Source organism: Triturus cristatus, chromosome 1_2, assembly GCF_964204655.1.
Source record: "Triturus cristatus chromosome 1_2, aTriCri1.1, whole genome shotgun sequence".
NCBI classification, from domain to species: domain Eukaryota; kingdom Metazoa; phylum Chordata; class Amphibia; order Caudata; family Salamandridae; genus Triturus; species Triturus cristatus.
This window is the reverse complement of record NC_140580.1, coordinates 1,084,059,958-1,084,087,869: the sequence shown is the minus strand read 5'-3', so window position 1 is coordinate 1,084,087,869 and position 27,912 is coordinate 1,084,059,958. Positions and strand designations below refer to the sequence as shown.

The 27,912-nt window shown below is 46.3% G+C and overlaps 1 long non-coding RNA gene across 1 annotated transcript in view; it reads right to left on the bottom strand.

Moving 5' to 3' along the window:
* Positions 1-313: 313 nt before the first annotated feature.
* The window catches only part of LOC146868711 (uncharacterized), a 97,855-nt gene continuing 70,256 nt past the window's right edge, over positions 314-27,912 (bottom strand). Inside the window, exon 3 of the long non-coding RNA XR_014966382.1 lies at positions 314-1,257. This is a non-coding gene — a long non-coding RNA (uncharacterized LOC146868711). The remainder of the gene's footprint in view (positions 1,258-27,912) is intronic.

Here is a 27,912-nt window from a genome sequence, read left to right as displayed (position 1 = left end):
CCACTCCAATCTACCCCACCCAACCCACACCAATCTATCCCGTTCCAATGTAACCCACTCCAATCTATACCACCCAATCTACCCCACTCCAATCTAACCAACCTTCCCCAATCTACCCCACCCCAATTTACCCCAATAAGCCCAATCTCACCCACTAGTATATCCACCACCCCAATCTCCCTATTCCAATCTGCCCGCCCCAATCTATCCACCCTAATATACCCCATCCCAATCGTTCCCAACCTACCCCACCACAATCTGCCCCAATCTACCCACCCCAATGTACCTCAATCTATCCAACCCAATCAAGCATACTCCAATCTACCCTGCCCCAAATCTACCGCATCACACCCCGCCCCACCTCACTCACTTTTATCCATGCTGAACAGCAGCGAAACTGGTGAACAACATTGCTAAAGCCAATAGCTCACACAGAGGCGAGGCCTATTGGCTTTACCAATGCTTGTTTAGAAGAGTCGTGACAAATGCTCTGGCAGAAAACTATTGTGTCAAGCCAGACTTACAAAGTAAGACTATTTTCCTGCAAATTAACCTTAGTAAGAAATGTCAACAAGGTGATCTGGGATAGGATGGCTTTCACATGTAAGGAGAAAAACTGATTTTCTGAGAGGGGCCATTATGAAGGATGTAGAGGTCCTCACAACCTCCCACAGCCATCATCCCTGTTTTTCTGAGTGTAGCTTAAGACAATGACTGTTCACCCAGTCCTGGACAAGTCTCATGCATTTGTTGGAAAAGAGGTCTTGGCACTTACATCTCACCCCCTTGATGTTTGATGAGGTTGTCTCACCAACATACAATCTGAAGTTTAATGAATGTGGCTAGATGGGAAATCCTAATAGCTCAACACAGATATGAAACAGGGCTGTGAGATCTGGAGGCACCTGTGGCACTCTGCAGGTCAGCACTCGTACCTTGGAGGAGGAAGATTGAAAGGCGAATGGCAGGAATTGGCTTCTTGGAAAGGATAGGAACTACTTTAGGTCTGACACCCCAACAATTGAAGTGTTAATGACCAAGCGGAATTGGTTTATTGATGCCAAGTGTTCCTTAAAGATCTAATTATATTGGGCAAGACACTATCAACATCAATCGACAGTTGCATGCCATGAAGCGCTGCCAGCAGGACAGATCAGCTATGCGGTGAGGCCTGAAGTCCAGAATGAGAACCTTCCAGGTGATCGGCCTCCTCCAAAAAGTTCCAGAGCACACTGGCCATCTGTCCTTCTGCGATCTCTGGAGCAAGAAAGAAATGGGAAAAGATTAAAGGGATGGAGTCAGGACTTCATCCGAAAATGTAGCATGATTGTCTGTTTCAATAGACATTGTTTCAGAAGGGCCGTGAACAACCACAAGGGACTTTTCAAAACATAAAAGGACATGAGGAGTGAAAGCTTCGTAGGACCTGGACTGGGCATGGGCCAACCAGAGAACCACCAACCAGAGAACAACCAACCAGAGAACCACAAACCAGAGAACAACCAACCAGAGAACCACCAACCAGAGAACCACCAACCAGAGAACCACAAACCAGAGAACATCCAACCAGAGAACGACCAACCAGAGAACAACCAACCAGAGAACCACAAACCAGAGAACATAGTTTAAATCCCGTACAGAATCCAAAATTGTGGAAGGGGATCCTCCATAAAGCCCCTGGATTAATGTCATGTCTCCGTAGTTTTATGCAATGTGGGTACCGTTGGTAGATGCGTGTGCCATGCACTCCATCACAAGCAGACATGTGAGCCGCCACACACTGCAACCATTTTCTGAATGAGCAGTACTGCAGACCACATCAGATGCAGATGTGTGATGTCTCCACCTGAAGCAGTTATACACCCTGCGTCACAATGGAGGCATAGAACAAGCCAGAGCCAAGCCCAGGAAGGATGCAACAAAGACTTTCTAAATAATGCAAAAATCTTCACCTAGGAAATACAGCTTCAGACAAATAAGAAAATACTTCAGCTAATGCACTCTAAAAGCTTCTCTGTGCCCAGCATATACCTTCTCTATAGATATGTTTCTGTTTATCCTTTCCAAGTTCAACCCAGGTGAGTGGGAAGGTGGGAACAACTAGGTGGGTGTATCCTGCCGCCACCGTTGGTAGCCATACTTAAACAGTATCCACTTAATGGCCCAGAGAGATTGTAGCGCTTGCCCCACTCCTGCACCTGGTTTTTCCAACTATATTCAGTTTCAAACGGAATACAGGTTGTGCTACTCATGCGGCACACTGAGTTCTTGTCACCCTTGTTGTAAAGTCAAATCCATTAACAAAAGGCGCTTTAAGTAGCTCATTGGCACAAGATAATACAGGCAGATGAAGTCATGCCTGCCAGCTTCCACTTGCAAGAGGATGAAGGGCAACTGTCCAAGCAACATTCTTCATCCACGTAAAACCCTTTGAGAGAGCCTGATGTCCTACAGTTATAGGTGCAGTCTCAATACACCAGAGTCCCAATTACAAATTTGGCGGTGCGGCGTCAGGTCCGCCCCGCCGCACCACCAAAGCCATGGTCAGATCGCCCGCCAGATTAGAAGTTTCCTCCTGTCTAGCGGACTGGCTTTTGATGTTCCCACAGCGGTGTCTCTAAAAATGGGCACCGCAATGGGAACAGCAAAAACAGTTCCTGGGCAGCATGGACTGAAAAGTCAATGCCATGCAGGAACTTGGGTGCATGCACACAGGGGGCCACATGTTGTGCCCCCCTGTGTGCATCCCCATGCGGAGAAGGCACAGGGAGCCCTGCGTGGCCCCCTTTGTTTCCTCTCCACCACAGTGTTTACGGAGGAGGAACCTCCATGACACCGCCGATTGAGAGGAAACTCATAGTATGCTTGGCGGGACCGCGGTGGTCCCGTCAAACATATTGCTGACTCCTGACTGTCGCACCACCACCAGGGAATGGAAGTTTCCAGGTGGCTGCAGCAGGGCTGTGGTGGTCTGTCCGCCTAAATTGTAATAAGGCTGTTGAGAGACCGGGAAGGGGAAGGAGAAAAAAAGAAGCAGGTAAGGGAAGCTGGATTATTGATTAAAGAGCAAAGTTTTAAGGAGCTTCCTAAAATTTGCTAAATCCGGCACCGCTCTCAACGATGCGGGAAGCGCAATCCTGGCCTGCGCACCGAGGAACCTAAAAGAGGTGCCGCCTGAGTAGGCATGAGATATTTTTGGGACTGCCGCTAGATTCATAGAGGAGGATCTCAGAGTTCTAGACACAGCATAGTGGGTAATCCTTCTGCAAAGGTACCTTGCACCCCTTCCGTGAAAGGCCTTAAAGAATAACACCAAGGCCTTGAATCTGATTCTATTTTTTACTGGGAGCCAATGGAGAGCTCTGAGATGGGGGCACATATGAGTCCTAGATTTCAGCATGGGAATGGCTCTGGCCGCAGCATTTTGTGCCACCTGCAGGTGCTTGAGAAGGTATTCCGTGAGGCCAATGTAAAGTATGTTCACGTAGTCCAATCTTGATGTAATCAATGCCTGGACCATGGATTTCCTGCAGTCCAAAGACAGGAGTGAAAGGAACTTCCTCAGCATCCTAAGGAGGCCAAAGCACATTCCCACCACCAATTGGACTTGGGCTTTCATAGAGAGGCAATTGTCTACCATAACGCCTAAGTTCTTTACCGTTTGTTGAGAGGCAAGAGGGGGAGACATATCCTCAGGCCGCCAAAGTCTCCAATCGTCCGACGGAGGGGCGCCAAAGAAAATAATTTCTTACTTTTCAGGGTTGCATTTGAGCTGGCTAATTCTTAACCATGCAAACACTTTAGAAAGGCAGGTTTTAATCTTGGCTCCCTCAAAGCTCTTACCTTTGTCACAAGTGAATAGGAGCTGTGTGTCGTCTGCGTATGAAATAATTTTTGCTCGGTGTGTCTCCGCCAAGACAGCCATAGGGGACATATAAAGATTGAATAATGTGAGGCTCAGAATGGAACACTGAGGGACCCCCAAATCCATACCAGGTATTCCAGTCAAAAAAGGAGGAGTCCAGACCTCCTGGTCCCTATCTTCCAAAAAGGAAGTGAGCCATTTTAAAACAGAGCCACCAATACCGAGAGTCTGGATCCTGCCCAAGAGCCCATCATGAGGAACAGTATCAAAGGCCGTTGACAGGTCTAACAGGATCAGGATGGCTTTCCCTCCTCCATCCAGGCTTTCCTTGATGTGTTCGGAGACCTCTAGTAGAGCAGACTCGGTACTACGGTTGGCTCTGAACTAGACTGACTAATGTGGAAAAGATTGTTGGTTTCCACATAGTTGGTAACCACCGTTTTAACATATTTCTCCAGAGCTTTAGAAAAGACTGGAAGCGGGGAGATCGGCCTATAATTTGCTGGTATTTTAGGATCAGCTGAGGGCTTTTTGAGCAAAGGCAGAAGTTTGGCCTGTTTCCACCTAGAAGGCATGTGTCCATTATCTAATGAGTATTAAAAATGTTATTAACCACCAGATTAATTGCCTGTGCTACGTATGCTAGCACTTTAGCTGGACAGGGGTCAGTAGGGTAGCCCGACTTCAGATTTTTGATAGTGGCTAGGGAGACTTCCAGTGACAGCAGGGGAAAAAGCCACAGCGAGGGGGCAGCTCCTGGCATGGGTACCGCTGAGGGAACTGGTAACGATTCGCAGTCAGATGGAAGGCCTTCCCTGAGAGTCTCAATTTTTCCGTGAAAAAAGTTGCTAATGCTAGAGGCCATTCGGCGGACGCCAGGACGGCCTTAGTCTCCGAGATTGGGTGTGAAACGGCTTTTACAATCTTAAATAGCTCCTTACTTTTATAATTGGATGATTCTATTTTGACAGAGAAGTAATTCTTTTTTGCCTCATACACTTTGTTATAATGACTTTTAAGTGCTTGTTTGTATTCACTTTTAGCACCAAATCAAAGTTTTTCAGCCATTTCCTTTCCAGTCATTTAGAGATGGCTTTAAGCAACTGATTGAACCAGGGAGCTGAGGATTTGGTTTTCTTAGGTGAATGCGACTGCATGGAGGCTAATTGTGGAGCACCTAAGATTCAAGCAACAAATCGTCACTCTCAGGGTTTCCGAGAAGGAAGGAAGTTGAAGATTCGAGCATTTCACCAAGAGTCGCAGGAATGATCCGGTGGAGGGCTCTGAATTTTGTTACCTTCTTCAAAGCAGTCACATGACGACCCACTCCCAGCTTAGGTATCCTGAAATTAATAAGATAGTGGTCAGACCATAACAAGGGAAGGGGTGCATCAACCTCCAGTGTTATATTGGTGAAGATCTGATCGAGGGTGTGACCTCTATTATGTGTGTGGGTTGCAGGACAGCAGTAGCCAGTTCAAAAACTGATAATGATTCAGTGAGGGTAGTGGCTTGCGAGTCAGTGGGAATATCCATATGTAGCTTAAAATCCCCCAGAATCATGCAGTGATGATAACGGAGGGCAAGAGGTGCCATCATCTCACTGATCGAGTTTAGAAATGATTTAGTAGGACCAGGGGGCCTGTAAATCAGAGCGCCGGCTAACGATTGTTGTGCTGACAAGGTGCATTGGAAGCCAAGACATTCGGTGCCCTCCAATTCACCAAGTGGGATCGAATTACATACACATTTTTCTTTATAGACAATCGTATTCCACCTCCTTTACTGACCTGGCAATCTAATCTCAAGATCTTATAGCCGGGAGCAATTGCCGTTAGGGTAGGGTTGGAAGATTGCATAAGCCAGGTCTCCGTGAGGAACAACAAGTCAGGAGAAGATTCCTGCTGCAGATCAAAGATCTGAAGTTCATGTTTCTGGAGGGATCGTGTATTAAGTAATAAGGCTTTATATCCTACCCCTAGCCAACCTTGGCGTCACCCCCGCACAGCCCTCAGTCTTCATATTAGCTAGAGAGCCGTGCGTAGGCCGCCACTTATAGCGAGCGCAAATGGGGGTGATTTCTCCCCCCAGAACTATGCTGTTACCTCTGCATTTATGGACTCGTCCATGAGGAGCAGTGATCCCCTATCATACTGGTAATGCTGCGCTGGATCCCCCGTTGAACTGGCAGCATGCCAGGCGCCGGGCGCCTCCGGCATGCTGACGGGCGCTGATGGGCTTGCCTTAAGTACTCCTGTGGCACGCCAGTGGCACACCCGCTGCACGTCCGCGCAACGCCCCTGCTTAAATCCATAAAAAACTAGAGCGAGTCAGAAAGGAAACGACGTCGCTCAACGTGCAAAACATGCAGAGAATACAGTGGAGAAGACCGGAACTAACAGTCACCTCCCTCTGGTAATTCAAACATATTCAAATTCATTAACTAGTTATAAATAATACATCACCACAACAATGAATAAAAAGATGGGGAACATAGCAGCAAGTTAATTTAAAATAACCGCATTTGCATATAGCATCGGAGCGTGTAGGTCTGGTTACAAGCTAGGGTCTACATGATAGTACTGCTACCCCTTCTATACCATAGCACCTCTACCAAACCTATACCATAATGGCTCTACATAAACCATAGTACTTCTGTCCCTTCTTACATGGTAGTACCTCTACCCGTTCTATATCCTAGCACCTCTACCCAACCTATAATCAATCAATCAATCAATACATTTGTAGAGCGCGCTACTCAGCCGTGAGGGTCTCAAGGCGCTGAAGGGAGGGGGGGTGCCGCTATTGCTCGAATAACCAGGTCTTGAGGTGTTTCCTGAAGGTGAGATGGTCCTGCGTCAGTCGTAGGTGTGCGGGGAGGGAATTCCATGTCTTGGCTGCCAGGTAGGAGAACGATCTTCCTCCGGTGGTGGTTCTGCGAATCCGTGGGACGGTGGCGAGGGCGAGGCTGGTGGAGCGGAGCTGGCGGGTGGTGGTGTAGAACGAGAGGCGGTTGTTGAGGTATTCGGGGCCCATGTTGTGGAACACTTTGTGTGGGTGGGTGAGCAGCCTGAACGTGATCCTCTTGCTGACGGGGAGCCAGTGCAGGTTTCTCAGGTGGGCGGATATGTGGCTGTGGCGAGGAATGTCGAGGATGAGTCGTGCGGAGGCGTTCTGTATGCGCTGAAGACGTTTCTGAAGTTTGGCTGTGGTTCCTGCGTATAGGGCGTTCCCGTAGTCCAGTCGGCTGGTGACGAGGGCCTGGGTGACCGTCCATTTGGTTTCGGTGGGGATCCACCTGAAGATCTTTCGGAGCATGCGCAGGGTGTTGAAACATGAGGACGAGACTGCGTTGACTTGCTTGGTCATCGTGAGGGAGGAGTCCAGGATGAATCCCAGGTTGCATGCGTGGTCCGTGGGTGTCGGTGCGGTGCCCAGCGTCGTGGGCCACCAGGAGTCGTCCCAGGCGGATGGGGATTGTCCGAGGATGAGGACCTCCGTCTTGTCCGAGTTGAGCTTCAGACGGCTGTGCCTCATCCGTTCTGCGACATCTCACATTCCGTCCTGTAGGTTGGTTTTGGCGGTGAATGGGTCTTTGGTGAGGGAGAGTATTAGTTGGGTGTTGTCGGCGTAGGAGATGATGTTGATGTTGTGTTTGCGTGCGATGGTGGCAAGGGGGATCATGTAGATATTGAAGAGGGTTGGGCTGAGTGAGGAGCCTTGGGGTACGCCGCAGATGATCTTGGTGGCCACGGAGTGGAAGGGAGGGAGGCGGACTCTCTGGGTTCTGTCGGAGAGGAACGATGTGATCCAGTCCAGGGCCTTTCCTTGGATCCCAGTGTTGTAGAGGCGGGTCATTAGGGTGCAGTGGCAGACGGTATCAAAGGCTGCCGAGAGGTCCACGAGGATGAGAGCGGCTGTCTCTCCGTTGTCCATCAGGGTCCTGATGTAATCGGTGGCTGCGATGAGGGCGGTCTCGGTGCTGTGGTTGGCTCGAAATCCGGACTGGGATGGGTCGAGCGAGTTGTTTGCTGCGAGGAATGCAGTCAGCTGTTTATTGACGGTCTTCTCGATGACTTTAGCCGGGAAGGGGAGAAGAGAGATGGGGCGGAAGTTCTTGAGGTCTTTGGGGTCCGCTGTGGGTTTCTTCAGAAGGGCATTGATTTCTGCGTGTTTCCAGCTTTCAGGGAAGGTGGCTGACGTGAAGGAGCTGTTTATGATGTTCCGGAGGTGGGGTGCGATGATGGTGTTGGCTTTGTTGAAGATATGATGAGGGCATGGGTCGGAGGGGGAGCAAGAGTGGATGGTGTTCATGATGTGGGTGGTGTCTTCAGTGCTGATGGGGGTCCATGCACTGAGGGTGGTGGTCGTTGGTTTGGTGGCTGGAGGCGGAGTCTGGGGTCCGAAACTGTTGTGTATATCTGCGATCTTGCGGTGGAAGAATGTGGCGAGGGAGTTGCAGAGGTCTTGCGATGGTGTGATGTTGTTGTTGCTGGCGCTGGGGTTGGAGAGCTCTTTGACGATGCTGAAGAGTTCTGGCTTTACATATACCATAGAATTTCGGTCTCTTCCTACATGGTAGTACCGCTTCAATACCCTAGCACCTCTAACCAACCTATACCATAATGGCTCTACATATACCCTAGTCTCTCTAACTATTCTAAAGTATTTCTGTCTCTTCCTACATGGTAGTACCTATGCCCCAGTCTATACCCTAGCACCTCTATCCAACCTATACCACAATGGCTCTCCATATACCAAAGTACTTCTGTCCCTTCCTACTTGGTATTACCGCTACCCATTCTATACCCTAGCACCCCTACCCAACCTATACCGTAATGGCTCTACATATGCCATAGTACTTCTGTCCCTTCCTACATGGTAGTACCGCTACCTGTTTTATACCGTAGCACCTCTACCCAACCTATACCATAGTGGCTCTACATATACCATAGTATTTCTGTCTCTTCCTACATGGTAGTACCGCTACCCCTTCTATACCCTAGCACCTCTAACCAACCTATCCCATAATGGCTCTACATATACCCTAGTCTCTCTAACTATTCTAGCATATTTTTGTCTCTTCCTACATGGTAGTACCTATGCCCCAGTCTATACCCTGGCACCTTTACCAAACTTGAACCATAATGGCTCTGCATATACCATAGTACTTCTGTCCCTTCCGACATGGTAGTGTCACTACCCATGCCTACACCCAAGTACCTCTACCCAACCTATACAAAAATGCTTCAACCTATACACAAGTCTCGCAAACTATTCTGTAGTTCTTCTTTCCTTTCTTACCTCTGCTGATGCCCTTCATTTGAAGCAAAAGGAACAATTGATGGACAGAATGCTGGACAATGCAATCATTCTCCCCCAGTCACAACGATCTGGGTTTAATCCACTGTTCTTTTGCTCACCACGCCACCGTAGTTTGGACCCAGCCATATGCAAATCAGTCATGACCCTGCTCCTCATGGGAACAGTCCAGCCTGAATTGCCAAGCCAGGTCCTCCCTGGACCGGAAACAAGCATCCTGGGACCTGTTTCGGGGAATTACCCCTCATCAGCCAGGCTCGCTTGAATCCAGTGGCACAGTGAGCACGAGACCCACATATGGGCATACCCTTCCCACTTAGAGGGACAAAAGCAAAAGGAACAAATGAGTTAGAGCCCTATTAAGCCAATGAGAAGATCCATCACATGACAGAAGAAGAGGTGACGTCATGTCCTGTTTGATGTTTTAGAAGTGTGTACAAGCTTGAAAAAAAGATCACACACTAGAATGTGATCCATTGAATTCTTTATAATACTAAAAATGACAGGTTTTTAATTTTTAAAGGCTTTCTATGGCCCCATTTATTTTAAAGTAACTCCATTCAAATGGAATTTTACTAGAGAAAGTGTGTTTTGATGTTTCTCCCCAGAGTGGAACAGGAATCACTCCAAAAAAGGGAATAATATCTTGGAACTACATGCAGTCCCTTGTCACAATGTTTGTTACCGCAGTTCCTGTCAACAACACATTGTGTCATCAGCATTTTGAGTGGAGCCGATAAGTAGACACTTTGTTTATAACTCTGCATGCTCTTTTCGGTTTCACCTTATTGTTTAGGAATTGCACAGAGGACAGACTTTTGTTATGAACAATGTAGAGAGAGTGGCTTTGGGTCAACCCTTTTCAGCCATTGGTTTGTTTGCGTCAGCCCGTTTAAGCTATTGCTCGAATATATTTATCTGCAGTCTTATATAGCACAGACCAGACCCAAAGGGTGTCAAGCACTTTGCATAAAGACAGTTGGAAATACATAAACACATTGATTTTATTACATTACATTTTGTTGAGGCCAAATTACAAGTTGCTTGCTACCATCAGGCAGGATCCATACTTGTGAGGCAGTTTGCGTTTAGTTTATCCAGACCAAAAAGTTGTGGGCATCCAGACATTTAGCCTGACCCTGAACTAGACCAGGACACTCATCGCACAGAGCTGCTGTCACTCTGACCCATGGTCACTATGCACGCTTGTTGCCAGGACCAAGGTAATCCAAACGAGAGTGCCGCAGAGCTGCGTCTCATGGCTCTGTAGGTGTAGGCCATCTCTGGGTATAGATACCTATATTTGTTTGCTGATTATTTTACCATCCTGGTAACTAGTTTGTATTTCATGTTTCAACAGTAGCTGCTGGATATAGAGTCACATATTATGTGTTGCAAACCGCAGTAAATAATAAAAAAAAGGGCATTGATAATAGCTATGGCGGAGATAGGATATGGTCTAAAGTAAGCAGGAGGCCATTTTTCCAAACATGGCCGCTGCCATTCATATTTGTCATATTGTTCTGCTATAAGGGATAACATCTAGTTGTCATGTTACCAGGCCAGAACATGGCAGCCTCCTGGGGAATCATGGTAAAGGGAGTGATGCAGGACACATGATATCAACGTGCGCCTTGCTGAAGGTCACGTTGGTGTGTATGATCATCCATGCAGCTCCTGGAGGTCCCCCTGCACTCCCACCCAGGTCACCACCCCATAGCACCTCAACATGTTGGACAGTATCCCTGGTCCCCTGCAGTCAGGCGATGAGGACACACGCTCCAAGATCATTGCACAGCAGTCTACGGGAAGGGATTTCAGGTAAAAGCTGCCTATAGGAGCAAGCATTGATGGGGAGCACGTGGCCCACAGGGTCCTGACCCCTCTGCAGGAGAAAGAGGTCAGATTAGAGAACTCCCAGAAAGGGGAAAAACGAAGGCCGGAGGGTGCTGGGCGGAGTGGACCGAGATGGTCACAGAAGGCATCAGCTAGGGGAATGGCCTGAAGGAGCACACCGGAGGGGCTGCTACCCCATTGCATTTCGAGGTAGCTATCTCGAGGAAGCCATCTTGAATGCAATATCTTTCACATTTTTGATCATCCCACAAGAGTATTGCAGAGATTTGCTATCTGCAGTAGTGACTGGTGTTTGGCAAACAAGTGTGCTGTGTATAGTGCAAGGACAGTGAGTCTGTAGTGTGTGAGCCCGGCAGAGGCTTGTGTAGCTAGAGGTGGAAATCAACGTTACTTCCTCGCGGCCCAGCTAACAGACGCGCCCGCTCTACGCTCACAACAAAGTGTAGTGTGAGATAAGCCAGAGTCTGGAGAACAGCACAACTGCAAGCTTTGTCATCAATACACTCCATCTGTACAACAGGCAGCTTAGAGAATAGTATCCTATATCTTTTAAAATATACTAATACTCTTTACTTTTCTTGCGCTCCATAAAGAAAGCATCAAATCAATTCACCCTAATTAATTCAGGAATGTTATTTTACTTTCATAGAGCAGTGGTGAACCCATCATGGGTTTCTTCATCAACACCCTGTGTGAGTTGACCCTTACCAGGCAGGTGGCCAGAAATACTAAATTTCTGTGCAATGAAAGTTGTTTATCATAACTTTGACAGTTTTTAACAGAGTTAATTCAGTGGCATGGGTTTCTTCCAGTTCAAAAGATGGTGATGGATGATTTGACTGGTTTGTATGTATTGACGGGACCCCATGCCTTCACTTGTCAGCTGTCAAGGGATCTGGACCCTTAAGACCCCCTGTAGTTTCCTCTCAGGACAGAGAGAGAGAGAGAGAGAGAGAGAGAGAGAGAGAGAGAGACAGAGAGAGAGAGAGAGAGAGAGAGAGAGAGAGAGAGAGAGAGAGAGAGGGGGAGAGAGAGAGAGAGAGAGAGAGAGATAAAAAAACATAGATGGGTTGGTTTGAACTTTTGCTAGGGCTTCTTTGATTCCCAGTCCAACCCTGACTTCAGCCTTTTAGCACTCTTGTAGTATCATCTCTGGACTCCTATGAGGGCGTCTGTCATATATGCAGTGCATCTGCAGCTTTGTGCTCTGCTGCAGTATTTGCATCTTCTGTGAGGACAGCTATTGTTTGTTTAGTGCAGCTGCAGCCTTTGGACTCCATTGTAATTTGAACGATCTGCAGTAATGACTAAGTCTGGGTGGTGAACTCCGCTCCGCTCGCAGAGTTTGAGAAGTTTTCCGCAATCCGTGTTACGCGGAGCTCGCAGGGTTCCGAAAAACTCCTCTTCACGTTGCAGAACGGAGATATTTTCCCTGCTTACGTTCTTTAATGCCAAGTTGGCGAGCGTGAGAGAGGAAAATCCTTCTCCCAGACAGATTTCTCAACGCAGAGTGTCAAATTTCTCATTGTGAGTGGTCTTGTATGCTCGCGACTGCTCGCGTTGAGTAACCACCCGATCGCGTTGAAAAAGCTGACACTCGAGTAAAACTACTTGAGCAGCAGAAAGGAAGCAGCTCCCGCTTGCATTGTGCATGGTGCCGTTCGCGATGATTGCACAGTGCGGACAAGCACCTGGCTCTGAAAATCACCGAAGCCTGCATTTATCTAACGCACTCCGCTGCTTGTGGAGCTCCGCATAGTACGGCTGAGTTTTTTTTTTCACTTCGTGGAGTTCCGCATAGCGGAACTCTGCGTACTACGTCCAGGCTTAGTAATGCTCAAAGCCTGCATTTCTTCTGACAGCCAACAGATGAATATCTTTTTCTCGCCTGAGTGTCGCACATCTGAAGTTAAGTCTTCGCAGGAGCTCTGTAATCAACTGGATACATTTTTCAGTCATGTGACCCTGCTTCTCTATGCTAACACTCCAGGAACTGATGCTTCTGGTACAATGGAGAACCCCCCACCCCCCTCCCCAGCTGTTCCCATGACTTGAGTAGACGTGGTCAGTTTACCCCACAGGTCAGTGTTGTAAGTCTGTCCCCTCATTCAAAGCCTTATATTGGGGTCACCAGATGGCCCATGCCCAGTCTCAATTCTCCAGGTTCTATCTCCATATGGGGTGAACTGGTATGATGTCCAATACGTTTGGCTAGAAACAAGGCTTGGTTACCCCTTTTCCAAAATCACAACCTCGATCAAACTAGCATCAAAACCATCGTCTCATTACTCTTATTCCAACAATTTCTACAGTAATGGAAAAAATCTGGCTAGCCTGCTGCTGGCCTTTGAGGCACCTTAAATTTTAGAATTTTCTAAATGCAAGGAAGGCCAACTTTCACCCCAGACACAGTACGTCAGTGGTCTGGTTAGTTCTTGATGATCTGGAATTGAGGCAGCCAGGGAGTCTTCTATTGATCAATTTGTCTGCTGCTTTTGATACTGCCCACCATAGTATAGTGACTAGTTGTCTGCATTCTACCTGCCTAGCAGATCATGTGTTGGATTATTTTAGGTCCTTTTTTATGAATTGGACCCAGTTGAAGGCTCCACAGTGCTCGGACATTAAGGTAAAATGGGAGGAACCCACAAGGTTCCACCATCTCGCCTTTGCTCTTTAATCTCAATGTCAACCCATAAGGGGAGCTACTGACGTCCTTTGGCTTCCAAAGCTTTGCTGATGCAGAAGACACTCTGTTAACCTACGGTACGACCGGGCTTCCTCTAATACCATCAGTTGTCAGCATAATTGCCTGGCAACTGTACAGATGTGGAAGGCCAAAAACTGCCTCAAAGTGAGTGGAGATAAAACTCAGATCCTAATTGTGGAAACAAAACCTTTGAGGTGCTCAACAGCTCTCCTCACCAAACTCTTCACCCTCTTCCAAAGCCTGCCTCCTTGGTGAGAAACCCAAGAGCAATACTCAATTCCAGCCTGATTTTTGACTGCCAATATTCAGAAGGTGTGGGATGCGGGGTTTCCGCAACTTAAACTGTTGCAGAAAACATTTACCTTTCTCCTCCCATCCTTGCACTCATCCATGTCTGGAGTCTGGGTTGTATCTAACATTGACTATTATTACTTCGGTCCTCTGGGTGTCCTTATACAATCCAAACCCATGAATGCCTCCACCAGTGCTACCAACCAATGTCCTGTGTTCTTATGCGTGCGCTATAACTGCAGATCTGTTTGCATGTGTGCTGTTTATGAGACTTATCAAGCTCTTGGCGGGTGTCCCTCCATTGTGCAAAGCCAGTGGAAGGATGTCTACCTCATGATGGAGGACCGCCATGCAGATCTATCGATCCCCACCCGTCTGGCACGGATATCTCTTCTGTGAAGGAAGCCACCACTGTGGCGGCTCCCTTCACAGCAGTGCAGTTTGCCAAGCGGCCGCCATGTTTAAAGAGCTTACTTGGAAAACCTTTTGGGTGTTTAAGAAACAAAATCCCAAAGCTAGTTTTTTTCTTAAAGACAAGTACCTAATTTTCTGGGCATAGAGGGAGTTGTTTTCTTCTGCGTAGGAGCCTTTATTAATTTTCCATGCCTGTGTCAGCCATAAACAATATGGCGGGTATGGAAAGGGAAAATAGGTGACATTCAAAAGGGCGGAACGACCATCAGTATCCCTTGGTGGACGGGTTGCACTAGCAGAGGGTCTGCCGACGAAAACCCAACACTTCCCCAAATCTTAATTTAGGGCCTGTTCACCGTCATCAATGTTACATAAGTACAGCAATGCTGTCATGACATCACTGATCTTTTATTGGCTGGACAGATACCCAAGTGTATCTGTAGTTTTGGGATGGTGATAGTGTAACTTAAAATTTTAAAGAGCTACAAATGTTGGTGAGAATCAGGAGACACTTGACAACAATTCCCTCTGCCAGGACCACTCATGTTTTGTGAATGGTGTAGTGTTGGTTTGCGCCCATTGAGATAAGTGGAGTACTGCTGTGTATAGCAATGATCTGTAGCTGTGAAGCCCAGCCAGTGCTGGAAACAGTGTGCATGATGACACTGAATGAGGCGGACGCCCGAGACATCCTTGTGAACCTTGTCCAACGCAATGTTATGTTATGTTAATCAGAACTTGTAGAGCGCTTGTTTACCAACAGGTTTCTTGCAATGCAATGTTATGTGGGACACCCTTCTTGGCATCCTGAAGTGGCCACTAAGGTATCTATGCCAGGGTTATACAGAAACATCAATAGCCAGGCACATATGACGTCATTGTGAGGTAACAGAACACACCCTGTAGGCTTGCCTATTATGTAAATGAGTGATGCTGGTGGAAACAGATGATCCTGAGAAAAACACAAGCCCTGTTGAACAATTCCAGTTAGGATTCAGTGAGTCCAGAAAAGTGCTGCGAGGTTTGTCGCTTATAAAACGAGATTTAGCAAGCAACTTTTCTTGCACAGTGGAAGGCTGGATATGAGCCCCTCCCACATGCAGGCACCGCGCTGGATTGTTTATGTGGACAGGCAAAGGGACCTGCGATAGTTTACAGCTCTGCAGCAGCCTCCCCTTGAATATCTGAACAGCGCTGGTCCCCAGTGCTGCTGAGTCAGCGCTTTCCAGCAGAGGCTTCCGCAGCAACAATTAGACAAAATCCATAAGCACAAGTGCCTTGAGTTACAACTAGATCGGAAGTAAGTCAAGGTGGTAAATAGCAACATTGCAGGAAGGCACGCGCCTTCAATTCTGGGTCAGACTGGTTAAAAAAGAAGTGAATGTCCATTCATGCAGCGAGCCCGGGCCAGAATAAGGCTTGCAGGAAATTTGTCTACCACAATAATATCATTCAAGTAGCATAGATCAATACAGAGTCGGATCTCACCATCACTCTATCTGCCTACTACAACTGGAGAAATACATACAGATGATTGAATAGTTTCGATAATACCTGCGCACGCTGACTTCTCACATTCCTTTTCCACCTCTTCCCTCAAGACAATGGGAATATTCCTAACCTTATAGATTTTAGGACTAGTATCCTTTTTAAAAATTATTTTAAGTTTAAAATCGGTAAGATTACCAATCTTCCCACTGAAAACATTTGACATTTTTTTAACCATGGCATTGTCTTCAGGTTAATCAACACTCAAAACAAGTTCTGGGCTATTAGGGTACAAAATCATGTGAAAATTACCCTGATCATGAAGAACTTTTCACCAATATGCTTTACAAACTCCCTCCTCCACACTTCTTCAGTCACAATGGTGTAAGGAGACCCAGATTTCATTGGTAAATCTGCCCTCCAAACCGCATCATACATACATGTTTCATTTTACCTCCACAATCATTAATGTCCAAAACAATAGAATCTTTAGAATCCATTCAGCTATACACTCTAGATTTCCCACTTCTCCTCGTCACTAGAACTGCTCTCATCCACACAGTTACCTTAAACACCCTTCTTCCACCTCCAAACGTTAGCAAAGTGGCCCACAAACCACCAGATGTACATTTCTGTTTAATAGCAGGGCTGCATTTACTCTAAGCCCGATGTGACTTACTGTTGCAATGGTAACATCTAAGCTCTTGCTTTGGTTTTTCTTTACCTTTGTAATTGTTATTTTGAATCTTAGCTAGTTATTTGTTTTTTACTTTACCCTCAACATGCTGATGGAGCAAAAGTTCTTGAGACTCCATTTTTATGGCTTTAGTGCTACGACTCAAAATCTCTTCTCTCCTCACAATCACTAAGAGATCCTTGATGTTCGCATCTTCATGGACTCATAATCTTGCTTGAATTGCAGAATCTCTGGCGTGCATGACTGCCGGGCAACTAATAAACTTTTCTTTCAATCCCCCCAAATTTGCAATCAAGGGCTAACTTCATAAGGGAGGCAATATATTCATCAATGGTTTTGTTATTTTTGCTGAAGGTAGTAGATGGTCACACTGTCCTTGTATATTCACCAAATATACTTCAATCCTACATCAATTACCCTCTCAAAGTCATTCACAGCAGTACTACACTCCACTGAAAGCGCTGCATAGTTTCTATGGTGTTCAAACAACTTATTGCTAAATTTGTAAAGTAATCTAGTGAAATTAAAAAGCTTTACTCCAACAATGGAACACAGCTTGCTCCTTTCCTTCTTCCAGGCAACTGACTTTCAAATCAATTAATCAACCAAACTGGATTTATAAAACGCATCCAATCACCCATAAGGGTGTCCAGGTGCTGAGTACCAAGCTGCGTGTGTGGCATCAGTTGAATAGCTAGGTCTTGAGTCGGTTTCTGAATTCCAGGAGGGAGGGTGAGGTCCGGAGATGGAGTGAGAGGCTTTTTCAGGACTTTGCGGTGAGGCAGGAGAAGAAACGTCCTCCAATGTTGCTTTGGCAGATGTGGGGGGGTGTGAGCAAGGGAGAGGGAGGTGGAACGCAGGGGTCTGTAGGGTTGGTGGAAGCTCAGGTGGTGGTTAATGTGAGCTGGTCCTTAGTTGTGCAGGACTTTGTAGGCATGGGTCAGAATCTTGCATTGGCATCTCTTGTGGGCGGGGAGCCAGTGGAGTTTCATTAGGAGAGGCGTGATGTGGGTCCTTCTAGGGAGGTCGAGAATGAGTCTGGCCGCTGAGTCTGAATGGTCTGCAGTCTCTTCAGGAGGTGTGTGATAATTCCTGTGTAGAGTGCGTTGCCGCTTGTGTGACCATGCATCTGGTGGAGATTGGGAGCCATTTGAAGGTCTATCATAGCATGTGCAGGTTGAGGAAACAGGCGGAGGAGGCTGCTTTGATCTGGTTCTTCAGATGTACGACTGAATAACGCATTCGTTGTAAAGCATACCATTACAACGCGGCCAATACAACATAAGTACCTTTCTCACGCATAACCTTTACCAAACATTTTTTACAATGACTATGCCTTTACCTCGCATGCTTTTACAACGAATTTTATTGTAAAAGTATGAATGTTAAAGGTATATGCATGGTAAAGGTTTTCCTTGATCCCAGCACTGAGCCCTAAAACTAGACCCCGTCACAACTCCTCCCGCCCCCTCCAGGCCCCCAGCCCTTAAAAAAATTACCCAACCCTAACCCTGAGCCCTAAAACTTGACACTGGTGCAAACTCCCCTGCCCCAGACCTAAGGGGGAAAAAAAGGCCCCAGCCCTAAATCCTAAAACCTGCACCCGAACATTCACTTCAAAATCGTGTTTGTGTGAAGTTAAGAACTTTGGAAAACATTTACCCCACACCAGAATAGGGCTCTTTTCACAAAATGGAAATCAACTTTGCTAGTGCCTCATAAAGAAATGTTGATAGGAATATAGCATAGGGCACATCGCTGATATATATATGTTATAGATTCCTTTCCAGTATTCTAATACCTATGATGTTACGTCATGATATTTACAAGTGCTATTTAATACCCTCCCCGGCTCCATAAAAACCCCACCCCCTAAACCCAGTCCGACCGCTTCACGATCCCTGAAGCCCCCACCCCATGCCCTCCTGTACAATCCCCCTTACCTCACGATGAGGCAGGCAGCTCCTGAAGGCTGACGTGCAGCGCAGGTCGTGATTTCCCTAAAGAGGAAGCGCTCCTCTAACGACGTTGATAGCCATTACCACACTTGTGACTTTACTACCGTTGCCATGCATAAGCCCCTTCCACCAGTACCATGCATATGCCCATACCATTCATACCTTTGCAACGTTAATTTATTGTAAAGGCATGCGTGGTAGAGGCATATGCGCTGTAAAATAACGCGTAGTACAGGCTATGCATGGTAACGGTCCACGCTTTGTAACAAACGCATGGTAAAGGCTATGAGAGGTAACAGCAGCGTTGTAATGGCTGTTTCTCGGTTCTTCATAGTAAATTTGCTTTCCAGGATAATGCTGAGGTTCCTGGCGTGGTCCATGGCAGTGGGAGAGGGGTTCTCCCATTCAATCACAATTCTAGAACCCTGAGAGACTGCCTTTAAGTAAGTGTGACACAAACCACACAAGAGTGTCTGCTAAAAACAATATCTATTTGTGTACATAACATAACAACAGGCACCATTTTAGAAACCCAGATAACAATACCATATGTAAAAACAAACACTCACCCACAAGAATGAAGCAGGCCGCCAGTGGTTCTGGTGGGTGAGGGTCCTTTTAAAAAACCCAACTAAGTATCCCCCACCACATTCTAATCTAAAACAGGGACTAGAGTGGTTAAGTCACGTGAGTTCTCTCTCCAATTATGTTTGTTGTTAAAACGTTTGAAGCTTAGTTTACTCATTAGATTTGCTTCTGACTTCCCCCTTTTTAGGTCTCGCCTGACCCAGCGCATGCGCTGGTCTGGCGAGACTTATTGAGAGGGCTCCAAAAAGTGCTACCAGGCCAGCCTAGACCTACAGTGCATGTGCGTGGGCGCGCGCGTCGCGCTTTACCGCTATTACTTTCACTTTAGCGGCCGCACGGCTGCTTTGATGTTTGATCGCGATCACTTTCGCGGGCGCACGGCCACTTTGATGTTCTCCGTGAGGCTTCAATAGATTGCAGCAGTTAAAACAAGCATTGGCATACCCAATAGGTCTCGCTTTTGGGACCTTATAAGTGTTTAGTTATGCAACTGTTGCATGTCTAAACACTTATAAGGTCCCAAAGGCGAGACCTATTGGCTATGCCAATGCTTGTTTTTTTATATCAGATTGTCCAGATGAATATGCAAACATTGCATGGAGAAACATTTCCAAAATTATCTCTGTTTTAAGCTTGGTAAGCTTGGAATACAGGTCTAGGCTGCCCATTTTATCCACCGACAATTTCCCGGGTGGGCTAGAGCCTTCGGAGGACAGTTTTTAGGGAAGGTGGCTGTTTCTCGCACCTCTCAAACTTTCTTCTGTTTCTCCAGGTGATTTCAACAGGAACAAAGGGGCTTCAAGAGAAACAACAGAGAGGAAAGAGAGAGACAGAGAGAGAGAGAGAGAGAGAGAGAGAGAACGATAGGGGGAGCTAAGAGAGTGATGAAGAAGGGAGCAGGGCTGCTCTGGATTAGGCCACACACACCACCCGAAAGATTGAGGCTAGCTAGAGATTATATTAGGTTATTCCACAGTTATTCGCTCTTTCTACCCATATGAACGCCGATGATGAAAAGCATGGATAGGCGGCCTTGTGGCTCGGGTAGCACTGTGAACCAATGACAGGCTGAATATTCAGCAACATCCAGTGACCTAGGCACATCTTCCAAGGGTAGATCATGCCAAAGTATGATGGGAGGGGTGTCTTCAACCCACATACCTGCATGGGGGAGGGCTGGAGTGAACAGTAGCATCTACAATATGTTTCTATTATGATATATCAGGAATGATTACAATTTTCCAACAGCAGAAGTTCACTGAAGAGCCAAATGGAATTCGTTTCAAAAGAATCATATCTCTGCCTTTAAGGACCAAGTTCAATAAATGACTGGATGAGGGCTATTAATAACGAAATGTATGTGGGCCCCGCTGAGATACACGGTGATGATAAACTGCATGTAAAGGGAGTCCTATAAACAGAAACGTGGGGGTTGTTAGGGGTGCGATCACAGCCTGAAATTATCCGCTGTCTACGTCAGTGACCCGAGGCATACTACACCCCAGGTCTGAGGCTGAATACCTCACGGGCAGAATGCTTGCTGTGTGCCTCTCACTGCACCCTCCAAGGCAGGTGCCCAGCACAAACCAGTCCTGCTGCTAGAATATTGCAGTTTAGCAAGATATTATTTCTGGGATTAAATTAAAAAATACAACACGTTAACTCTCAACCATTGTCAGGGGAGGTGTTTAGCACAGACCATGAGCATCTGGGCCTCGTAATACACTTATGTCTACATGTTAATCTAGCAGCAAGAACTCTAAAAGAAAACCCATTCATGTACCCCATGTCATCCAAAAACTCCAGGGTACAACTAACGCACGCACCACTGCACACCTTCGAGTTTCAACTCCACTGTGTGGCACAGGCCGGGCCCCTACATTAAAGGCCCATCCGTTAACAGGTGTGAGTGCAAGGGCATTTTGCATTTACCTTTTCTCGGTTTTGGCCTGTTGTTGCCTTGAAGTTGTTGCAAAGTTTCTTTTTGTGGTCACGTGGTGGGTTCGTTTCAGTTGTTTTGTTGCTTCTAATCTCTGCTGTACTTGTACTTCTTCTAGCCACAGGCTGTTGTTTATCTCCTGTGTCTTGTGACACAGGAAGAATCTCCTGTATCTTATGACATAGGAGGAGAACAATTAGACAAGAGCAAGCGGTAAACAGGTGCCTGCTTGCAAATACTTGTTCTGTCCAGTAAAGAAGAATGCTTTATAAAGCGTATTTTTTCAAGTAGCGGCTGCCACCCAGCGGCAAAGTTTGGGAACTGCAAGAAAACAGCAGTGCATTAGGCACAAGAGCACTGAAATCGTTGAATGACTCCGTGAGAAGTGTAGCGCCGTACATCACACAATCTGAACTGCCTGTAAGCGCTGGAGAGAATTCAGGGTGTGAAAGAAATGCTCGTGCACTAGAGCCATGCAGTTGTGGTTATCTGGACGGGTGAGATATCAGCGTTCTGAGGAGACACTATGAACTTAGGTGCCCAGGGTTATTGCATCGTTCAACACTCGCAGGTGGAACAAGCATTGGTAAATGCAATAGGTTTCACCTATATGATTAATATGACGTTTTTTTTGTTGTAAGTTGTAGCTTGGTGAGCAGTTGTGCAATATAAGTTACTGAAACTCCGCTCAAGTGTTATGACTAATTATTGAGAAAGGCAATATATTGTGCTGTTACTGGTGGTTCTATAAAGCAGGGAGATTAGGTAAAAGGTGGAGGACAAGGGGAAAAAACCATGCACCGATAAGTACACTTGAAAGGGGTGCAGCCATGGGGAGATTAGGTGAAGGTCATAAAACAGTCCCACAATCTGCACACTGCTCTGTCAGACTAGCCCACCGGGCTCTCCCTTGTTGCCCTATAGGCCAGTCCGACCCTGGATGGGTGACTTTAGTTATCTTCTGAAACCTGCTTGTGGACAATCAACTGGAAAACTAAGGTCAGTACACCAATGGTCTGGAGAACTACTGCTAACCTCAAAGCTTATACCCTGTGAATCCACAGGCTCAGGGCATGTGACTCTTCGCTTCAAGGTCAGCAGTGAAACCCATTCTTGGAGTGCTTCAATGACTTCGCAGGGTAGTAGGAGCAGCTATATAAATACAATTCAACAGCAGTTGCAGAGAGGCACAGGCCATTATGTGAACATGCAAAGTTACAAAAAGATTGCTCACTGTGTGAAAGGATGGGGCCCCACCCCCCCCCCCTTCTTTTTGCAGTTTTATATAGTGCAAACTCAGCCCGAAGGTATTGGAGCACTTTACATGAGCATCAGTTACATTACACAAGTTCACATGAATTTCTACGCTCCCGGGAGTTAGGCGATTTGGATTGGCCCTTAATCACAAGATATTGAGCCGAGACTGGACTTGAACCTGGTTCCCCAGTATCAAACCCGGTAGCTCTGATTCTGCCCTCCAAAGCTGCACCGATGACACTGTGTTTGTTAGAAACTAAATACATCTGTGCAATGTCTTAGTGAATTAAAATGTCTGTAAAGTCTTCCAAAGTTAAATAAATCCATATTTTGAAAGGAGAACCGGGCCGGTTCCCATTATGCGTGTAATCAAGGAGGGGGGACACGAGAGCTGGATATTTAGAGAGGTCCTGTTCTAATGCTCCCAGTGGTCTACGTAGGAAAAGACAGGTAAGAGCAGTTCCTCTAATTGGCCAATTTGGAAGTATAGTAGTAGTTACTATGATCTGAGAAGGGAAATTTCAAATTCAGATCTTGTTGCCCTCACACACCTGTTAGGGTGTCATGCTTCATCATTGGGCGTGCTCCTCGTCGGACCGGCGGTGCAATGTCCGACGGGCCTGGTGGCTTCTTTTTCGGAGGTCTTTTGATCTGAGTACGCCGTTTTGTATGAAGACCATGTGAATGATTATGGAGGGTAATAGCTCCTAAGAATGTGGGGATTCAAGAGAAATTAAAATAGGCCCTGGCCCCTCAATAGTTTTAATAAGGTTAAATAGGGCTGGGACTAAATAAAACCAGGGAGGCTACTTATGTGATGCAAGGTATCAGGGTAGCCTATAGTTGACAAGGGTCAACATGTTTCGTGTCAGGGTGCTCAAGATTGAGCGACACTTCTTCAGGACCGTGGGACCAGTAAAGAATTCGTATACCTCAGTTTCCTTATAACGGGGTATTACAGGTCAACCACATACCAACTGGACCTAAGTATGGTTCAGAATAAAAGGCTCCGCCTCAGAGTGAGGGGTTCAAAGCTTCATAGGTAAGGGAGTAGTAACCGGACCACTGGAACGGTCCCTCCGAACGTTGACGGGGGCAGGCCACAACAGGACGTGTCTACTCCTCACCTGGATATAGGTTCCCATTATGGTCTGCAGTGCAAATGTATTGAAATATAGAATTAAAAAATCAATGTCGCGTTGCACTGAAGAAAGCCGCGCGCTCACACTGCGTCAACCCTTGCTTGTGAAGTGCCTCTAATTTGAAAACCAACATTGAAAATGCATTGTAATAGTGCATTTCAAAGCTGCATATGGTCTTCAAGTGTGAAAGCCTATTAAGTTAAAGAAGGGAGAATATGGACATTTTGCACAAAAAAGAAAGAAATGGAAAGAAACGCAACTTTGTTGCCAAACCATTTTCTGCAATATGTAGATATTTGTTAAATATAAAGACATGGTCCACTCGAATTGGACTGTGTGAAAGCACGCAGCATGGCACCTCTCTTGTAATAAGCTGCTGTTATACAGCAGTGCCAGCGTTCCTTTACGTAAGAGGAGGTGTACAAAGGGAACACAGGGCGCTTCAAGCCCCATAAGCTGTAGACTGGCATTATTTTGACTACCATTCAAATGCATTGCATTTATGCATTCCAAAGTGACACCATCCATTTGGCGCGCTGCTACTTATAAAGAAACAGCAAGAAGAAATAACTAGAGTGGGTTCCCACTTCGGCCCTGGGGGGACTGGTGAGGACGCTACTCGGTTTGCAAACAAAGGGAGTACTAGCAGTGGCGGCTCCTTCATTGGGGCATAGGGGCGTCGCCCTACTGCTTTCTCGCAGTGCGAAAAGACAGAAACATAAAATGGTAAAACTACCATTTTATGTTTCTGCTTCTCGCACTGCAAGAAAACAGAAGTGCCTGGTTGGTCGGTCCTGCTCGAGGGCAGGGGGGAGTGGCTTGCCCACTGTTGTGGGTACTGACTGTTTGGTTTTCTCTATGAAGGCTGCTGCATGCAGTTTACATAGAGAAAATGGCCCGGCTGGGGCGCTCTCCACTGCGCCTCACACGTTGTGATTGGCTTAGGGGAGCAGGAGGAGGGAGGCTGCCTAAAACGCGCTAGGAGCAGCAGGAGCTGAGGCGGCGGCGCGTGATTCAGTCGCGCAACTGGAAGAAGGTAAGTTTTTTTATTTTATATAAAATTACCATCCCACTGGCCACTTCCCTCCCTCCCCCGCGCGAACCCACTCGCCCGTTTTGCCGGCCACGACTGGATCCTTGTGTAAAATTGTGACAACCATTCGAATCTGTGACGCTTTGGAAACAAATGTCAACCCACAAGCATGCCAATAAATCATTGTTTTGTTGTAATGTATTTTCCCTACCTTCTGAACTGTCGGTGGCAATGGTGCCATGCACCAATAGTTTGTTTTCGTGGCAGCTGTGCCAGTTGAACGCTTGCACGTTTGCTGAAACTTGGAACCCTATTTACTCTGGACACGTTTTGCTTCATGTTTAGTAAGCACAGGCAGATCGTTTTTGTTGATCGTCAAACTTACTTGAATAAGCAAAAAGGTGAATTGTAATTACTGTCACATTGTTTAGTTGTGAAATAATCCTCGATCAAACTGGTTTTCCCTCATGCTGGCACAATAGCTCTGCGAGTTAAACGACTGGCTGCAGTCACTGCTTTCAAACTCAGCCACTCCAACCCAGCATTTCACCCTTATAAAGTTGACAAATTAAGTGTAATTAACTCTAATAATAATAGCGATATCTTTAATTTGAAGCGCGTGTAAAAGTTAAAATGGTGGTATTGCGCTCTTTAGAAAAGGTACTATTGTTCATGTTTGAAAAATTAGGCAGTAAAAAAACAGCCAGTATGGAGTAAACATGCTGGTTCCATAATTTGCTTTTCACAGCGGTGTGCATATGTTTGGAGCAACTCTGCTTTCTGTATTCTTAATTTGAGAGCAAACAATCCATTTGCTTCAGTGCTTGCCCAGTTGCAAAATGCCCTGTAACGTGGTTCGTCTTTTTTAAGCTTTCCGATGTAGGAAAGTGCGGTTTATCAAGTTTGGTGTGTGTTTCTCAAGGTTGATTGATGAATGCCTCTCATTTTGGTCGTTAAAGTGTAATCCAAATGTGAAAAGAATGGTGTAGCAAATAGAAAATGTGTTTTTAGATATTTTTCATTATTGAGTCGGCAATGCTGTTGTCCGGTGTAGTGATATCACGATAAGCCATTAGCCGGCCAGTATGTGCTCAGATAAAGTACAGCGGAATCAGGTAAGTCGAAGAAACAGTGCGAGTAGTACATCCCTCTGCCTACTAATGTTAGTCACTAGACTCCCAAGCCTCCGTGTTCATGCCAAGTCAATATCCATGCCACGCATTAAATGAAAAGGAAATTCTTCAGTGATCATACTGCAAAAGATACGTCACAGAAAGTTAAGCAAAGCAGTTGAATGTTAAAACCAGGTTGCTGCTGACAAAGTTTAGAAATACAAGGAAGCAATTGTCATTGTATGATAAAATGATGAACTACATTCCCGAAGCGCTAGTGTCCAAGAAAATTCATCACCCTGTCAATCATGGTATTGTACATGTTAGCTTGTGGTTCTATCCAGTATGATTAAGAATAGTTATGCTACTGCGGTACCAGTAAAGTGCAGTTCATTTTGTTGTTCATTTTAGTTCCATTTTCCCAGAGCATTCTCATTATGTGTCAAACTTCTATAAGGTTCATTAATTCCCACAACTCTAAACAGTAGTATTGACTGAGCTGTTCTTCACACCGTACGGTTTGCTTGAAAATGCAGCATTTGCCCTCTCTTTTTCAAAATGTTCTCGGGCGGAGACCACCCCCAGGGTTGGACTGGCCGTAGTAGGCACCGGGAAATCCCCCGGTGCGCCGCACGGGTGGGGGGCGGTTTTGGGTCCCTGGGGGCTGTTTTTGTTACAATCGGAGCGTTGGCTTCCTACAAAGCATGCAGAGGTGCTGACATGCTTAAAAGAAGTTCCAGCAAAGCGGATAAAACCTTCTTGGGCCATGGGACAGTGATAAGGTAAACACACGAAGAACAACAGGAAATAGTATGCTACAACCAATAGAAATGGAGGAAAAGTAAGTAGCAAGTACATGAACCAATGAAAAGTAATGATTTGACAAAGCCAATAGGTCTCACCTCTGTAAGAGGAATTGGCTTTGTCCATGTCTTTTACCCATGTTGTATAGCAATACGGCTGCTGTTCAGCATGGCTAAACGTTAGTATCATGGTTTAGAGTAGTGGCATAGAGTAGAGTGGCATAGAGTGATGTGGAGTGGCACAGAGAAGATTGCAGTGGCGCAGAGTGGAATGGCATAGAGTAGAGTGGCATAACATAGACTAGAGTGATGTAGAGTAGAGTGGATTGACTTTAGTGGAGTAGAATGGCATAGAGTAGAGTGGCATAGACTGCAGTGGCATTGAGTAGAGTGGCATAGAGTGGAGTGGCATAGACTAGAGTGGCATAGAGTAGAGTGGCATAGAGTAGAGTGGCATAGAGTAACGTAGAGTGGCGTAGAGTAGAGTGGCATAGAGGAGTGGCATAGGCTGGGGTGGCATAGACTGGAGTGGCGTAGAGTAGAGTGGTGTAAAGTAGAGTGGCATAGTCTAGAGTGGGATAGAATGGAGCAGAGTGGCGTAGAGCTGAGTGGCATAGAGAGGTGTACAGCATAGTGGTGTAAAGTGGAATGGAGTGGAATAGAATAGAGTGTTGTAGAGCGACATTGAGTGTAGTGGCATAGAGTAGAGTGGCATGGAGTGTAGTAGTATAGAGTGGAATAGAGTAGATTGGTTTAGAGTGGAGTGGAGTGCCGTATAGTGGTGTTTTGTGGATTAGAGTGGAATGGGGTGGAGTGATGTGCTGTGGAATAGAAGGGCATGGAGTGGCCCAGAGTAGGGCGTGGAGTATTGTAGAGAGGTGTGGAGTGATACAGACTGGAGTGGAATGAAGTAGAGGGACGTGGAGTGGCATGGTGTGGGGTTGCATAGAGTGGAAGTGGTGTCGAATGGCTTGGAGTAGAGTGGCATGCAGTAGTGTGATGTGGAGTAGAGTGACATAGAGTGTAGTGGGGTAAAGTGATATAGATTAGAGTAGCGTGGACTGGCATAGAGTTGAGTGGAGTGGCGTAGAGTGGTGGAGTAGAGTGATGTAGAATGAAGTGGAGTGGCAGAGAGTGCCATAAAGTAATGTGGTGTGGAGTGGCGTAGAGTGATGCGGACTGGAGTGGAGTGGCATAGAGTGAAGTGGCATAGAGTGGAGTGAAGTGGCCTAGAGTAGAGTAGCATTGAGTGAAGTGGTAAAGAGTGGCATAGAGAAGAGTGGAGTGGTGTAGGGTAGAGTGACATAAAGTAGAGTGGTGCAGAGTGGCATAAAGTAAAGTAATGTATAATAGAGTGGCACATAGTACTATAGTTGTGGGTGTTAGCAACATCAATAAGAAGCAGTATATCTGTGATAAAAGTAGGAAAGCACATT